Consider the following 17,956-nt stretch of genomic DNA (forward strand, 5'->3'; position numbering starts at 1 on the left):
ACAGACTGTGTGCACTAAGTATGTGCTGCTATCCATCTCTCTCCTTTTCTCTTTCTCTGCTCATTACCTCTGCCTCGAAGTATTGAACCCGAGTCCATAAATGGGCCGTCTAGAGCCGTACGATGAAGTGGCACTGACTTGAATGAGCTCGTGCGCATAAAGAATCATTCTGCTGCGAGCAATGCATACCACAGTGTTTTGCGCACAGCTCTTCCCCGTCCCCCTTCAAGCATTGTTTGTTTTCAGACACAGAGCAGATCGGAACGGGGGTTGTAAACATGCTCTCAAGCAGAAAATAAAAAGGTAGGTAGATGCCTCAACGACAGATTAATTAATAGGCTAAATTGAATTGTTATTGGGATGGGCGTGTTTCAGTGCATTGTGATGATCATGCATGTGAACCACTGTTTAAGGATTGCTCCAACATGTATAGAAATAGGGATAACGATACATTGTTGAAGCAAGCTTGATTGCAAAAGAGGGTGCGGAATGCATTAACGCCTCATCAATTGCTCTGAGCGGAAGAGAAATTGCCTATCTGGAAAATGCTGGTTTGAACGTGTGATGATTTCTACTTTGTATTTGGTTTTTCTATACAAGTACATTACCATGCCCTTCTGAAATAAAATCAGTTGATAGTTAGTGTACGTCCTGTTGTCTTTCTTGTCCATGTCAGTTCAGCGGTATGACCTCAATTCCTCCAAAAAGATGGGGTATTTCATTGAGCTTTGCGCAATGACAATGAGGACTGATAACCCATAGTTTTCACTTGTAAACCGATGCACTGCTTCATCATTACTTGTATATATATTGCAAATGATGTAATTACACCAGCAGAGCACTAATCCTTGCAGCTCTCGCAACTAAAAATATAGAACTGTTTTGACGCATGTTTTTTGTGCAAGTGTGTAACATAAAATAATAAGTATGTATTAACTATTTTAATTCCGTATCCACCGACCTGATGAAATTGCTCAGTTTTTACATTAGTACACTGCAGTAAAAGCACACCCCAGGAGCTGGGGACCTTAAGTGCGTATGCATTTCCTGTGCTTATGTTTGTGTGATTCCTGTTAGATTGCTTTCCCTCTTTCTTCTACTCTGAATCTGCAGCTGAGGGTAAAAAGATGGAAGGAACATAGGTGCTTTTGCTTTGTTTGTGCTTTATACTATATTCTAATCACAGTTTTTTTATTGCACGTGCTTATAAAGAGAACTTGCAGCATGGATACTTTTGTGAATAAAAATGTGCAAATCTGGAGAGTAATAAATGTTATTTGCTGAAAATTCAGCTTCAAGTGTTTCTTGTTTTCCTTGTGTATGTGGACATTTTCTAATATACCTGATGAAGCACACATAATTAGTGTTTATATAAGCTCTTATAGAAGCTGTGTAGGCTAAATGTACTACAGTGAAAGAGAAGCATGGCAAAAAATATTCCATGATGCAAAACGCCGACAATGCTGCCTGTCGCCAAGGCTGCGAAGCGTAGGCGGGCTCGGACAAGCACTGTTCCCGTCCGTGCCTACGCGCGTGCTGTCATGTTTGTGTTCTTGATCAGGATTTAAAGATTCTGTCAGCCTTTAGCGATGTCTTGAAACAACTTTGCGTAGTTGGGTGCTTTAACACCTATAAAACATTGCCAGGCACCCACTTAGTTGCTGATGCAGTTTCACGATCAAGAGCGATGATGGCTGTGGATCGCGGCTGTTCGGCACAGAAGATAAGCAATCGTGCTTTGTTTAGTGCAGCTTTAGAGTGGTTACTATGTTTTTATTTTTTTCTTGATGTCATTGCACCTTTAGTGCATGCTTCTATGTTTAAGATAAGATTGGGTTATTAGATTATGGGGTTTTACGGCCAAAACCATGATCTGCTTACGAGGCATGCCGTAGTGGGGGACTCCGAAAATTTGGACCACCAGAGATGTTTAAGGTGCACCTAAATATAAGTACTTGGGTGTTTTTGCATTTTGCCTCCATCAAAACGTGGCCGCCTTGGCCGGGATTTGATTCCGCGACCTTGTGCTTAGTAGCCCAACACCGTAGCCACAAAACAACCATGGCGGGTTGTTTAAACTTCGTCGCCTCGTTTATAGTCCAGAAGAAACAATAAACATTAAGTTGTTGTTACTGATGAAACGAGATGCCCCCCTTTGAAGAAAGAAAGAAAAGATGCAAAGAGAATGCGAAGCGAAGCTGTCGAGAGAGAGAGAGAGAGAGGAAGGAAAGGTAGGAAAGTTAACCAGAACCGAGTTTCTGGATTTATACCCTGCACTGGGGTGGGGCATATAGAGTATGTAAAGACGACAAAGAGCGAGAGGAGAAAGAAAAAAAAGTAAAGAAAATGAAGAAAAAAAATGCACTGTGGGAACCGATGTAAGCGAAGTATTCTGTGCTGGATGCTTTGATTGACGATAGTTAGCGGTGATGTTTACGGTTAAGCTTAATTTCTTCAACGTTTAGTCTAACACGAGAGTGGTGAGCTGATGTTAAACGTTACCTTGCGGGCACCAGTGCTGTTTGTCTGCGTAGTACACAGAGCACAGAGGGAGAGGTGTTTGCTTGAGGCGTTGTGCACCATATTTCATAACCTCTGAGAGGAATGAGCATAGTCATTGCCTTACAGGGCACATCACATTGTGGCAGAAGTATTTAACTTGAATTGGATTATGGGGCTGTATGTGCCAAGACCGCAATCGCATTATGAGGCACGCCATAGTGGCGGACTCCGGATTAATTTTCACACCGTGATGCTTTTTAATGTGTCCCAAAATTTAAGTGCACGTGTGTTTTCTATTTCACCCCCGTCGAAATGCGGGTGCCACGGTCGGGATCAAGTCCGCGACCTCTAGCAATGCCATAGCCGCAAAGCTACCGCGGCGGGCACAGAAGTGTTGATTTGATGGTTGACCGCTTCCGTGGTGTCGCCTGGACCCTGCAGTGCGCTTTAATTAATGCGGCTCTGCTTCGGCAGAAGAAGAAGAAGAAGCCGACCAGTGCGTATGTGGAATGTTCGGCTCCCGCTTCTTTGCTCGTTTTCGGACTGATTTCTGTGATTCCTAGCAACGAAATGTGCACTATTCGACGCAGTTTCTTCTAAGGAACACGCCGATGTCCGATTTTTCTTCCCGTCAGTGAACTCTTTTCCATTTCCGGGGCTTTTTAGTTCGGACCACGCCGCGGCTCAGCTAGCCTTACCCGACTAGGCCTATCGTCGGGGGCGAGGAGCGAGCAGGCCCAGGCCTCGCTCGTACGTGTGCGCGGCAGTATGCCCGCTATGGAGACCGTCGTGCCGGGAGAGGACATCTCCCAAGAAGAAGCGAATCGCCCTGGCTGGACGACGGCCATGGGCAGAAAAAAGAAGGCCACACCGGGACCGACCGTTCCGGACCGAGGCAACGAGGGACGAGCAGAGACGAAGGGCGGCCGCCGCACGGCCGGCCCGCAGAGCGCGGTCAAGCGCCTCGTCGCCGCATCGAGGCTCCCCCGGCTACCGAGGGACCACATTCGCATCATAGTGAGGCCGAGAGACGGCCTCGACGTAAAAAAAGTGAGTCAGATTCGCCTGGCGCAAGCGCTAGCAATGGCGGCCTCACTCCCGCCGAACGAGACCGAGGAAGACATCGTTTGTCCGAACGCAACCCAAAACATTCTCGTCGTGTCCACGCCAACCGAGAAGAACGCGAACGCATACGCCGGAGTTCAAAAGCTTCACCTAAGAGAAGGCGCATACAATGTGGCCGCATACATTGCGGCGCCGGACAACACGTGCAAGGGGGTCATCAGAGGAGTGGACCCCGAAATCAACGAGGCCCAGCTTCAGGCCATGATCGTGAACCAAAGAAATCCGATGGCCTTGGAAGCCAAGCGGATCAAAAACACCTCGACGGTGGTAGTGCTCTTCAATGGCATGAAAGTGCCGAACTACGTCATGTGTGGCGTAAGCCTAATACGCTGCACGCTCTACAGGCGGCAGAACGACGTGTGCTACGGGTGCGGTGACTTGGGTCACAGAGTCGACGTCTGTCCTAATCCTGACAAGAAGAGGTGCCGCGGCTGCAGAGCCAACGACCCGGCTGCAGACCACCAGTGCTCGCCCAAGTGCGCCCTCTGCGGGGGCCAACACCCGACGGCGGACAGCAAGTGCAAACAACGATACCAAATCCCTTACGTCGTGCGGCGCAGGAGGCGCCGACGCAGAAATGCTAAGAAATCGCAGCTGCAAAGCCATCCGCAACAGCTAGAGAGTAGATCACGTGATTCCAGCGTGTCAAGTGCCCCCAGAGGAGGACGTTCGACAATGCCGACACTACAACAGCGCAGCCGATCGAGAGGCCGTTCTCGCTCCAGGGGGCGCTCCCGCTCCCAAGTGCGCATTCAAGAAGGGCCGACCTGGGCGGACCGGGCCAAGCCAAAACCGCCTTCACAATCAAAGGTAACGCAGGTAGCATTGCCAAAGCATAACAAGGAAGACTCTAGAATAGCTCAGCTAGCGGAAGAAAACGCGCGCCTCAAGGCGGAGATTCAGCAAATGAGGGCGGATTTCGAATCGTTTCGGAAACACGGTTCCACTCCTCAGCTAGTCGACCAACAGCAGCAGCAGCTGCCGCAAAGTACACCGACCCCGCAAGGGGAGCAGTCGGTTCGCTCGGTCAAACGCAGGGCCCCTCCCCTGACGGAGGAGGGAAACCCGGCGGAACCCGAGTCCAGTAGCGTCCTATTGGGAATTAAGCAGTCGATTAGCTCATTGCAGCTAATGGTCCAGCAACTAGCGGAGAGCATGGTAGCGCTCGCGGCAAGAGTGACGCGTATCGAAGCACACGTGGCGCCTGTGGGTGCTAAACAAATCCAAGGCATCAATCATGGCGACCAACTCAACTAGAGAGCTGTTAGTGTGGCAGTAGAATTGCGCTAGCTTCAAAAAGCGCAAGGCTCCGCTGCTACAGTTCGTTGCCTCACAGGCGGACAAACCGCACGTCATAATCTTACAAGAAACTTTGGGTAGCGAGGTGTCCCTGCCCGGCTACCGGGTCGCCTCGTCGAAATTCGAACAGGGTAAGCGCGGAGTGGCGACCCTCGTCGCGAACAAATGCTCTTTCCAGGAACGAGATTTGAAATTAGGCAACGCGAAAGCGGAGGTAACCATGATCGAACTCATACCGAACAGTTGGCTGAAAAACAGCGTATTCGTGGTGAACGTGTACAGCCCGCCCTCTGACCACAGACAGTCGTTCACATCGATAATAACGAAGGCGGCCTCAATGGCCAGGGGGGCCCCACTCATAGTGGCAGGAGATTTTAACGCGCCCCACGGAGCATGGGGTTACGCAAGGCCAGTGCATAAGGGAGAGCGGCTATTGGTGGCAGGCACTACGTGCTCGCTAGAGCTGGTGACGGACCCCCGCTATCCGACTCGACTAGGCACGTCGGTGGCGCGGGACACGACGCCCGACCTGACCTTCGTCAAGAACGTGCGAGGGGCCGAGTGGCGCAACCTGCACGAGAACCTCGGCAGCGACCACTACATACTGGCGGTCACGATCCCCATTAGGGCGGCACCACCGAGAGAATTTAAGGTCACCGACTGGGACGCCTTCCGCAAAATAAGGAAGGAAGACACAAAGATAGATAGATTGTGGGGTTTCACGTGCCAAAACCACTTTCTGATTACGAGGCACGCCGTAGTGGAGGACTCCGGAAATTTCGACCACCTGGGGATCTTTAACGTGCACCTAAATCTAAGTACACGGGTGTTTTCGCATTTCGCCTCCATCGAAATGCGGCCGCCGTGGCCGGGATTCGATCCCGCGACCTCGTGCTCAGCAGCCCAACACCATAGCCACTGAGCAACCACGGCGGGTAAGGAAGACACAAACGAATACGCGGATCTAGACAGTCTTTTTAGAAGGCTCAAAGAGGACGTTAACACCGCGACGAGGGTTGTCCAAACTGAACTGAACGTGGAAAGGATGGACGCGAGATTGGCACACCTATTAGAGGCAAAGAATTCCATCACGGCCAGGTGGAAAACGCAAAGACTGAATCGCAGACTACGAAAGAAACTAGCGGCACTAAACCGGGAAATCGAAGCGCACTCGATCGAGCTTTCCAAGCAACAGTGGAACGAGGTGTGCGCGTCGGTAGACGGACAAATGAGAACCGGGCGCAAATGGAACCTCCTAAAGCAACTGTTAGACGACAAACAATCCAAAGGAAGTCAGAGATTGGCAATCGATAGGATTTTACAAAAGCAAAAGGAGCAGGGCAAAACGGAAAGCGAGTTCCTAAAGGAGCTGGCGGAGACGTATCTGCCACTGGGCCCGTCAGGCGACGGCGACTATCCACAATACGCCGGGGCAGAGGTCGAAGAACTCGACGCGCCTTTCACGGAATCAGAAATTTGGGATGCCTTACAAGGCCTCAACGGACGCTCCGCTACAGGCCCGGACGGGGTCTCGAACAAACTGTTGAGGAACCTAGACGGAAGGTCGGTCGAGAAGCTCACCGAAGAAATCAACAGAGCGTGGGAAACGGGAGAAGTACCAGAGGTGTGGAAAGAGGCCTCGGTCATACTTATACCGAAACCCGGTAAACCACTTGCGGCGGAGAACATGCGGCCAATATCGCTCACCTCGTGCGTAGGCAAGACGGCCGAACATGCCATACATAACCGAGTATCCCGATACATAGAGAGAGAGGGCCTCTTCCCACATAACATGGTGGGCTTCAGACCGGGCCTCTCCACACAGGACGTAATGTTGCTTCTCAAAAAGCATATAATTGACGGCATGACCAGAGACACCAGGGGCATACTGACCCTGGACCTAACGAAAGCGTTCGACACGGTCAAACACAGATTTCTAATGGAAACGATCTCGATGATGGGGCTCGGCCGGAAATTCCACTCTTACATAGGCTCCTTCCTCAGAGACAGGAAAGCCACGATCAAAATTGGACAGGCCACGTCCGATTGGTACACGCTGGGCGCGAGGGGCACCCGACAAGGGGCGGTGCTCTCCCCACTATTATTCAATCTGGCAATGAAAGGGCTCTCTGACCGGCTGACGAGAGTGACCAACGTCAATCACGCCCTGTACGCAGACGACATTACGGTGTGGTGCCCGGGAGGGTCCGACGCAGAAGTCGAGCAGGCTCTTCAAGAGGCGCTGGACACAAAGAGTACCTGAAGGAAACGGGACTCCGTCTGTCACCCAACAAATCGGAACTGTTGCTGTACAGGCCCTCAAAACAAGGCATGAGGAATTTGACGCCGATCGATCAAATACCGATCAAATTACATACGAATGCCGGCCAGCCGATTCCCAGAGTGGACACTATACGAATCCTGAGGCTGCTAATTGAGGCGAAAGGTGGTAACACACAAACTGTCATGAAACTAACGTCCAAAACGGAGAACATGCTCCGGCTGATCCTCAGGGTGACGAACCGCAGAGGAGGGCTCAGCGAGAGCAGTCTCATCAGACTTTACCACGCCTTCCTCATGAGTCACGTCAATTACGTAGCCTCGGCGCTAAAATGGACCAAGAGAGACGCGGCCAAAATAGAGACACTGATGCGCAAGAGCGTCAAAAGGGTGCTAGGTCTTCCGATCACTACAAGCACGGAGCAGCTCGATCGGTTAGGGGTCCACAATTCACTATCAGAAATCATCGAAGCGCAGACCAAGGCACAGGTCGTGCGGCTGTCGACCACCAGGGCCGGCAGGCGCATCCTAGAAGAAGCAGGGATAAATGCCGAGGCAGAGTGCAACGCACACAAGATTGCGCTCAGCGCGGCGGTAAGGGGCACTTTCAAGGTAGACCCGCTTCCGAGAAACGTCCACCCGCAATTCAACGAGGGGCGCCGAAAGGCGAGGGCCCGAGCACTGCTGAAATCGATCGCCAACTGCCCGGGCCTGGCGGCATTTGTAGACGCGGCCCAGTATGGGCGCAGCGACCGGTACGCGGCCGTCTCGGTACGCTGGGATGGCACAATAATTAACGCAGCATCGGTCAAGGGGGTAACGTCCGAAGTGGCCGAACAGGTGGCAATAGCCATGGCAATGAGAGACCCCGAACGTCCTTACGTCTACACAGATTCGCGAGCGGCGGCAAGAGCATTCGCCTCGGGCTCGATATCCCGGGAAGCGGCGGCCGTCCTCGGCAGCGAGGGAGCCGCGGGTCAGCACCTCGTCAAATGGTTTCCAGCCCACATGGGGGCCGACGTGCACCCCGAATTTCCCAACGCCAACGAGCTGGCGCACGGACGCGCGCGAGGACTCACGCACCGCGGCGATCGTGGCGAGCGAGGTGGCGGGGAGGGAGGGGAGCACCGAGACCCGCTGCTCACCTTCAACGAAATAACAACACACTATCAGCTGTCGAGGGGGACCTTCCCACTCCCCCACGCTAAACTCACTAGACCACAGTCATCGATATTCAGAATGCTTCAGACAGGGTCGTTCCCCTCGAGAGGCAGACTGAGCCGTTATTCACCAGAAGTAGAGCCGCAATGTCCGGATTGTGGCGAATCTTACTGCTCGCTAGCGCACATGCTTTGGCAATGCTCCGCGTTAAGCGGCACCGTGTTCACTAAAGAAGAAGACTGGGTGGACGCCCTGCAAAGCGACGACCACCAGACCCAGCTCCGGGCCGTCCAGAGGGCTCACGAAAGGGCGGAGGCTCACGGGCTTCCCGTCCCAACGTGGGTGCGGCCCGCGACCCCTGCCGCCCACTAAACCAAGAGTGGGTGGGGAAGGGTTCCTCAGGACACATTAAAGTTATTTCCTCCTCCTCCTCTGCTTCGGCACGTCCTGCATAGTTTGTCCGCTTGACATATTTGCATGGTGTCTATATTTCAGAAATAGAAGGAACGTATTGTTCCACACCTTGAACTTAAGCTTATCCAGTTTCCCCACAACCGCCATCGTACGGTAGTAAGGTTTGCTTGCCTTCTCACGTCACCCCCCTGCGCCCTTCCCTTCTATGGGAACTGCCTGTTTTCCTCCCTCTTTCCTGCAGTTCTATCTACGCACGTTACTAGAAAGGGAAGCCTCAGAAGCATTGCAGTTTCTGCAATGCTTCTGAGGGGAGTCACAGATAATTGCAGCTGTCAAGAGGCTAATGTGGCGACAGTCGGAGAACTCCAGATGGCATTGTGCACATTCGACGCGGTGGGGTGAAAACGTGTTCCTAGCGTTGCCATTCCTCTCTAACTTGCCCCTGAAATGTATGCCAGTGTATACAGAGTGTGTCTCTGTATACACACAGAGTATACTGAAATGAAATGAAACACACTGAAATGTATATACACACTCTGAACCCCGCCCAACCCCCCTCGGATGCGGTGTGCTTGATAACAGCCGCCACAGCAGCAGCAGCAGTGGTAAAGTCGAAGGAAAAGGCTAAGAAAGCTTCACTTTGAAAGAAAACAGGTAACAGAAAGGACGTTCCAATCATAGGCGTTCACACGGGCCAGTCGATCTCAAGAAGCGCAGCAGCGCTTGCATGGCCTTTTGATGCGATGTTAAGTCACATAGATGTAAAATTTTTTCTTCCGACAGCAGCTGGTCATCGAACTGGTTCAGCACGACGGAGAACGATTGTTTCTACACACCGTACTGCGGGCACTGGCATAGAACATGATGAATGGAGAACACGGCAAAGCTGCGAAGCACTCATTGTGTGTAGATGCTTTGAACAAAGGGCTCTGTATTAAAAAGCAAGAAGGTGGGGGGGGGGGGTTCTGTAAGAGTCCACCTAGCAGCCGCTGCTGATTGGATGCAGCTGTACGAGCGAGGAGGAGACAAGCAACCCTAGCCAATCAGCAGCGGCCAAAATGGATGGTCCGCTAGGTGGACTCTTACAGAATACCCACCCCCAGTGACGATGCCTTCAAAAAAGCGTCACGCAGTCTCCTATGCTTTGCATGGAATCAACTGTTGCTCTACCCGTCGATGGCACTGAAATGAGACTTGCGGCGTAGAACGTTCAGTGTACGCTCGCCTCAGCTATCTGTTTGTTGACTGTACAAAGTGGCGTCTGTCAGAATTAAAGGCTTTTGACAGGGCATTCAACCTCATTTTGAATTCCTCTTAATATCATTTCGTGGTAATAGGAAACGCCTGAACCTCGAAGCCCTGATGTCTGCAACTAAAGCAGATTCACTTTACCGCAGCTGTGTCATGCATTGTGGTCAATTCTGAAACCTTCACGTTTCTTTTTTTGCTTTCTTTACTCACAAGTGGCGCTAGCGAGAGCATGTTCTTTTTTTTTGCATTGCATGAAATGGGTCAATATATGTTCATGTTGCTTCATTGTAGTTGTCTTTGCTTTGAAAATGATTTGCTTTCACACTTTTATTTACTATTTGCTTTCACAGTAATTGCTTTCACACTGTTAGTCATGTATCAACGTAGTCTCTTGACTAAATAAAAAGCGCCGCATTGGCTATTGAGACTCGGGGCACTACAACAGGCGATACAACATGCAGTTTAATTCTATATTTGGGTGCGAGGGTGATACTAGTAAAAATGGTGGAGACACTAAAAAATAACATAAAATATAAAAGTAATATGCTCTTGGCGGACCAGGCAGGCAAATTTTCAGCTATGGTGTCTTCTGATATCTCACTTGCATGCTCCCGTGAAATCATCGAAGCGCTCTGCTTGTTTAACGATGGAACATTTGAAATCCATACTGTGCAGATGACGAAAGCATAAAAAGAATCGACCCTTAATTATTGCCGGAGTCCTATATGTGCTATTTTACTCAAGCTCATCATGCTGGTTTGCAAATTTTACTATTGCTGGCTTCTCACATGGCCGTGCCTGTATGAACCATGCATTCGCAGGCACAACGGCGCTCCCTCAACCTACTATAAATACATGGCATGTAAAAGAAGCAAGTGTGTGCACAAAGAACGTTGGTTCATGGGTCAACAAATGAAGCCATTAGCGGCAGGGGCATGGTAATGAGAGCAGCATATTGGTCATGAGCTCCACATCGTAGGCAAGCTTGTTGATGCTCATCTGCGGCAAACACTTGGCACGTAAGGAGACAATGTCATCCTAGACAGCTGTGAAGTCGACACAAGTCCACCATTGTACAGTGCGATTTCCTTGTGCACATTGACACCGCAGAAGTAACTACTTGGGACGCGCATAAGCGGCAAACCACACGCACACACTTCAGTCATGCCTGTAGTGCAAGCAGGCGCCTCTGGCGCGAGGCCCGCCTACACTTCGAACGGCCGCCGCCACGCAGCTTTCAGTGGTGCCTCTAGAGGCACTGCGCATGGCGCATAGTGTGAGCGTAACATCTCATACAGCGGTGAATGTGCTGGGCGACGCCGTGGTCACCAGCGGGACGCAGGTATGAATTTTTTACATATACAATATAGAAACAAAATGTTTTCTTTAAAACAATACAAAAGTGCTACCGTTTTTCTCCCCTACACTGTCCGTGTTCAGAACATGCTTCTGAAGTCACTGCACTGGTACCTTGCCTAGCTGTGTTCAGTGGTAGCACATTAAAGGGACAATAAAGGCAAATTCTAAGTCGACATGGACTGTTTAAATACCCTGCCAGAACCCTCGCAACGCTTGTTTTGTGCCAAGAAAAGACTTAGTTAAATTGCATCTGAAGGGTGCGAATACCTTTTATGACATTCAAATCTCCCACCACCCAACCACAGGAGTGGTGACGTTGCATACGCTGTCACCACCCTTTGCTGCCGTCAGTGAGTAAAATGGCGCCCAACAGACGGCGGTACTGAGTCAAGTCAGAGTGGTGGATTCGGCGCTGCATCTGCTTTTTGGTCAAGTGGCGTAGACCATTCGGGAATCCCGCGACATCACATGGAAGTTGAATTCTCTGCTATTTGCAGTTAGTGCAAGTTTTGTGAGCCAGCGAAACCAGCGCTGCACTACGCGATGACTACTGAAACGTGAAAGCATGGGTGGCCTCAGAGCCGAGCGAAAACGAAACCTTTCGACCGCCCGTGTCGTTGTCATGAGTAATTTCAATCAGTTATTTTTTCTAAAAATGAAATTGAACTGGACAAGTTGAATTTTATTTCGTCTTATAAAAAATGCAAGGATGTTTTGTGCAACGAGTGGTATATGCAAGGATGTTGTGTTGGCAATGCAAGGATGTTGTGCAACGAGTTTTGTGCAATTAGTGACATAATTTAACTGAGGAGTGCTTTCGTCATCGGGCAAGTATTCGAATGTCTCTGTGGAGTCTCTCATGATGTCCTGAATTTACCTCAATTTCTCGATTATTAAGGCTTTGTTTGTGATAATAATGATGCCTTAAAAATTCTAAAGCACTAATCCATCACTTTAGCTTGACGTAATATTTACTTTTAGTGTCCCTTTAAGAACATTCCCCTGCTGCTTTTTTGTCTGAATGGGAAAGAGCTTTGGCTACCTTCTACCTTCTATGCTAAGAGTGACAGAAGACATCTGTTTATTGCAATGTATGCTAGCTGTCCATGTATCACGGTAAAACTCTTCAATGTCTCTGTGTGGAAACAGCCACTCTGCGAGGATTGACTGTTGGGCTAATTGGTTCATGATCAGATGAAAACAGCACTACTACTTGGGAAGAGACAAGGAGTCCACAGACAGAGTGCAAACTAACAATTGTATGCATTTATTGACACACCTTGCCTTTTATACACAGATAAAGGACAACACCAGGCACATGAGAGGGCCAAAACGACATAAGAAAGTAAATTAACCAAAACTTACAGCAATAAATTTCATGGCAAGATTGAGATCAACTGCACAATGACATGCATATTGGAGTGGCTGGGCTTGTTCTTGCAAATCTGACAGCTTTCGGACAAATTGATAGCACATAGCTTTCAGGTGGATCAAGAAATGGCAACGTAGTATTTGACGTTGCTGTGTTAACAAGCAATTTAATTCTCTTTCCATGAGCACTATAAGCTATGAAAACCTGGAGACATAATGTGAACTAAAAGCATTTTTCTCCTAGATGAATACAGGCTACCCATTTTTTTTCTACATGTGCTGGTTCTGTAATGTTATCATCTGCAGGTAGATGAAGTATTTCAACTGTAATCATCTATTGTTTTGTAAATACATTAACAAAGCCAAAACATTTCATTGCACCCTGCTGGCGAATTCACTGTCAATCCCTTGCATGCACACCAGATGAGCATGAAGCGTTTTGGTAGATGTGTTATGTTATGTTGGCCTATTATTATGGTTTCCACAATGCCTACATTACTCAAAATTCACTCGACAGTTTTAGCAACAAATTTAGTCACATTACATCAAAATTTAGTAAAAAGTTAGCGACTCCTTAATCCCGGTTTAATGACACGCTAAAAAAAAATTCATGACCCTAGTGTTGATATACTAAATAAACTCAGAAATATGTAAATTAATTTTGAAGCTAAAAACTATTGGCATTCCTGAGATATCAGTTACCTGGATTTCGGACTATCAGGGTGTCTACCAAGTTGACATTTACAAATTCCCACCAAGTTGACATTTAGAAATTCCCTGAGTTTTCCAGGTTTTCCCTGAGTGCCTTTGCAAAATTCCCTAAGTGATGCAGAACTGTTTTATGTCAAGACGGGCTGAAACCATATCGCCTGATGCTGTCACTCTCTAGTAAGCATACGACAAATTTAAAGAAAAACGACTTAGTCTAATTTGAATACTATAGAGTAGTGTTTATGTTATTCAAAAAGAGAATAGAAGTGAGGGGTTAGTAAAAGGCACAGCAAATAAGATGTCTTCGAAAAAAATTGCAAATCGAGTCGGACATTCTCAAATACGAATAAAAGGAGATGCATACAGAAGCAAATATTTTCGAATGTGAGCTATTTCTACCAACTGATAGCAAGCTCATTGGTATGTGGCCCAAACTTTGTCACAATTGAGATTCTCTCTCAACAGCTCGTAAGTCAACCTCAACTGTCCTGACATACTCTCAGCCCGCGCACGACACCTCAGTGTTGTTTCACTGCTTTGAAGAAATCATTTTGGTTTGTACGAGGGACACCTGTATTTCAGCATCAGCCAACACTGTTTTTTCAGCTTAAGCTCCTTCAAATCAGCGGCAGCACACTTCCTTTCCCATTCATTCCTCAATGCGTAGGCCCTTTCTGTTCTTGTCCTCCTTCCGCCACTCGTTCGCCGCACAGACCACTTGAAGCATCTTCTTGGTCAGTTGCACAGTCCACGTCCAATTTTTCGAACTCCCTAGGGGCCGCGAAAGCGTCAGAAAAATCGGCCAGTTGGAAAAAATAAATGTTTGTCATTTACTGCCCTTAAGGGCTCAAAACCGCTACAGGCACATTCGGAAACGCTCTAAAGGCGTGCCGTACACATATTAGGCATATCGGTGCTTGTACTGTGACAGGAAATACCGGGTGCACGTGTGTATAATTAAGGAATACATACTGTGTCCCATGGCAATAGCCCCTTCCCATGCTTGTTACGCTTCACTGAAATACTTTTGCATTTGCTTCACCAAGTAACATTTGTGCACAAAAGCGAAGCTGACTTTCGGGAACTAGCATTATGCAACGCACCGTGCTTTCCAAGCTTCTAAGCCAATCGCAAGGACCACAAAGGCAGAGTCTGTGCCATTGTTGACAGCAGCGAATTCTTTCAATAAAAAACACGGCATCCAATGGCAAGAATTAAGCTTCATAGTGAACGTCGAAGCAGCTAGACCTAGCGTTGCCACCATGGTGGCTACGGCTGCCAGCGGATCTGCGTGCGAAAGCGCCGGTTCGAGGCGGCAAGGTAATCAAAATGGCAGCGGTGGTGGCTTTGATTAATGCCGTTCCGGACCTGCAGTCACGGCAAAACCTCCGGAATATCGGACGGCGAAGAGTTCTTACATCATGAAATTTCAGATGTTGTGATACATTGACTCTATTGGGGTACGTGGTGGTGCCGCGAAGCCGTCCAAATTATTGGGAATCTGGAAAGTCGGTCGTTGACTGTGCACTGGTAACTCCTCAAGCGGACGACAGGGCGTCAAAGACGATTCATTACGATTCCTGTCTGTTACTCGAGCCAGCATTACCTCTACTTTCGACCCTTTCAATAATATTACAGCTAAGCACAAATTCTCCGAGTTCTCCCTGAGTTTTTCCAGACTACTCAATATCCCTGAGAATTGCCAGTTGCTAGACACCCTGACTATTTAGCAAACCGTAAGCAGTAATTTTCAATCGATGGAAAAGAGTCGGACGGTCTTGCAGTCACTTCTGGTGTGCCCCAAGGAAGTGTACTAGGCCCTTCACTATTTCTTGTTTATATTAACGACATCGTTGACGCAGTTGTCCATGGTGTAGAGACTCGTTTGTTAGCGGATGATTGTGTGCTGTATCGTGACATTACATGTTCTAATCATCAGAATGACCTAGATAACTCTTTAACTAACATGCTAGCATGGTGCCAGGAATGGGGTATGGTTCTAAACAAAGACAAAACGAACTTCCTTACCGTATAAGGCAAAAAAGTTATTTTAGATCACCGGTATCACCTTGGACAATCACCCTTACATGGAGTCTCCAGTTTTAAATACCTAGGTGTAACAATAACTCCCAATTTCTCCTGGAATTCACATGTTGAAAATATCTGCTCATCTGCCTTTCACAAACTACGCATTTATTTAAAAAAAACTTTCGAAAGCCCCCACTCAGATTAAACTACTGGCTTATAATTCATTAATCAGGCCTAAGCTCGAGTGTGCATGCGTGGTGTGGGATCCATATACAATAACCAATATTAAAAAAACTTGAGAAAGAATTCAAAGGAAAGTCGTAAGATTTATTTATTCAAAATTTTCACCGTTTGATCCACCATCTGAACTAGTGAAAAATAACAGTACACAACTACTTGAATCAAGAAGAAAAAATCTACGTCAAGAATTTCTTCCCTTGCTAATAAATGAGAAATTGGCACTCGATCCTGCACCCTATGTATCATTTCTAACCACACACCGCATGCGTCACCACCAATCTGGTTCACTAACCCCTTACTTTGCTCGCACTGACGCATTCAAATTTTCCTTTTTCCCACGTAGCATTAGAGAGTGGCATTTGTCGACCCAACAAATGACAACGCATTGTAATGCTGCATTTTTTTTACTTGCTACCTTTGCCTTTATGTTATCAATATCTGTATTTGATCTGCTTGGATCTGTAACATGATCTGCAGCATGAAATAAATAAAAAAAGAAATTGATTTAGCTGTTGAAATTAGTTCTTTTTGGACTGCCCAATTATTTGGGCTGTTTTGCGGCCCTTTTCCAATAAAAAAAAATAAAAAAGTTGGCCAGGGACTGATAATGCACTCAAAATGTTATTGCGCTCAAGTCCAAATAATAGAAGTGCTGTAAAGCTCAACATATTACTACATTTACTTGCATAATGAACACTTGTTTTCCAGGAAAGTTGACACTAATTTAGGGGGGATCATTACGCGGAAAACAACAGCAACAACAAAAAATGTTTTAACAGATCTTCTAGTAAGAGTCAAAATTTGATATTAATGTAGAAAACAAGAAAATTGCAATCACAGCATTAGCATTATAGTAAAACGCTTGTGTGATATGAACTAAAAGTTTCCTTTTATTCATTAATAGTAAATGTATGCAGCACTAAGTCAATAGTAAATGAACCAAAAGTTGTTTTTTATTCCCACCATGCTGCTGGCCACTTACTCGTTGGTCTTACTATCCAAATCACAACTGTCAGTGATATGAGGTAGGAGAGTCTTATTCTGGGCCTGTTGGCACATAGCTTGAAGAATGACAAAACCCAGCCTTAGAAGACACTGACACAGGTGGAAAAAAACTGCACAACACTGAGACATAGAACAGAGTTCAATGATTAGACAGGTGGGTTGAAAGGAAACCAAAGCATGCATGCGCCATACATAAACAAGTATGTATTGCACAACCATACACACTCCCAGCATGTGTGGTTGTGCAATTTCTCTCCTCTTGTGTACACATCTTCGAAAACTGGGTTCTGTCGTTTTTCAAGCTCTGTCAGTGATGTTGCTGGTCACTTCTTGGTTGTCGTTGGCCCCCAATGCATTGTCTTCAGTGCAGTCCAGGCCATCCAAGATGCCCGTCTTCCTGAATCTGCAGACAACCGTGTCACCATGGAATAGTGCTCTAGGCCTCCAGAATCCACAGGCAAGGCATGTCGATGGTCGGCTTCTCTATCCTGCCTGCCGGAGTCAGGTTTTGGTTCCCTTCTCCCAACCACTTTGTGAAGAGCCGCTGCACTGTCCTTGAAGGGCTTGTTGATTGACACATCAAGGGACTGTGGCACTGTCATCAGGACAGCTGGAATTGCAGCAAGGTCTGTACACGTCGCGTTCATTTGGAGATGGATGCCCTCCTCAAGATGGCTGCAGAAACTGTCTACAACGAGCAGTGATAGCAGAAGAGTCCCCAGTCACTGTCTCCAGACTGTCTTGAGCAAGTCGGCCATTGGTTCCACCGACATCCACCCTTTCTGATGGGCATGAATGTGGATACCAGCGGGAAGAGTGCCCTTGAATACGACGAATGGTGGCCGCTTCCTGCCATCTGCTGTTATCGCCAACACCATGTGCATCCGCTGTTCACCAACACAATGTGCACATCTCCACAGAGTGGCTTCTTCACATGTCAAAGCTCAGATAAGCTTTTTCTGTGCTGCCAATTTGCGAAAGCAGGACCTTGTCTTCTCAGATCTGAATGAGAATGCAATGAAAATCAGATTTTGTCCTCACAGTCGGCCAGTAACTGTTGGCATAATGTCGTGCACCTTCTGAGACACAGCCTGTTTTGGCGCATGAACCAGGTTGTACAACTGATACTGGCCTTAAAATCATTTGAGGGCATGCTGTGATTTTTTGCAGTGGCCTATGCATGGTTCTGAATCAGCTTGGGGGACACTGC

At 47.8% G+C, this 17,956-nt stretch overlaps 1 protein-coding gene across 1 annotated transcript in view; it reads right to left on the minus strand.

Moving 5' to 3' along the window:
• LOC139051368 (uncharacterized) overlaps positions 1–17,956 on the minus strand; it is a 209,710-nt gene that overhangs the window by 51,911 nt on the left and 139,843 nt on the right. The gene's annotated exons all lie outside the window — the stretch shown is intronic.

Source organism: Dermacentor albipictus, unplaced genomic scaffold (assembly GCF_038994185.2).
Source record: "Dermacentor albipictus isolate Rhodes 1998 colony unplaced genomic scaffold, USDA_Dalb.pri_finalv2 scaffold_11, whole genome shotgun sequence".
NCBI lineage: Eukaryota > Metazoa > Arthropoda > Arachnida > Ixodida > Ixodidae > Dermacentor > Dermacentor albipictus.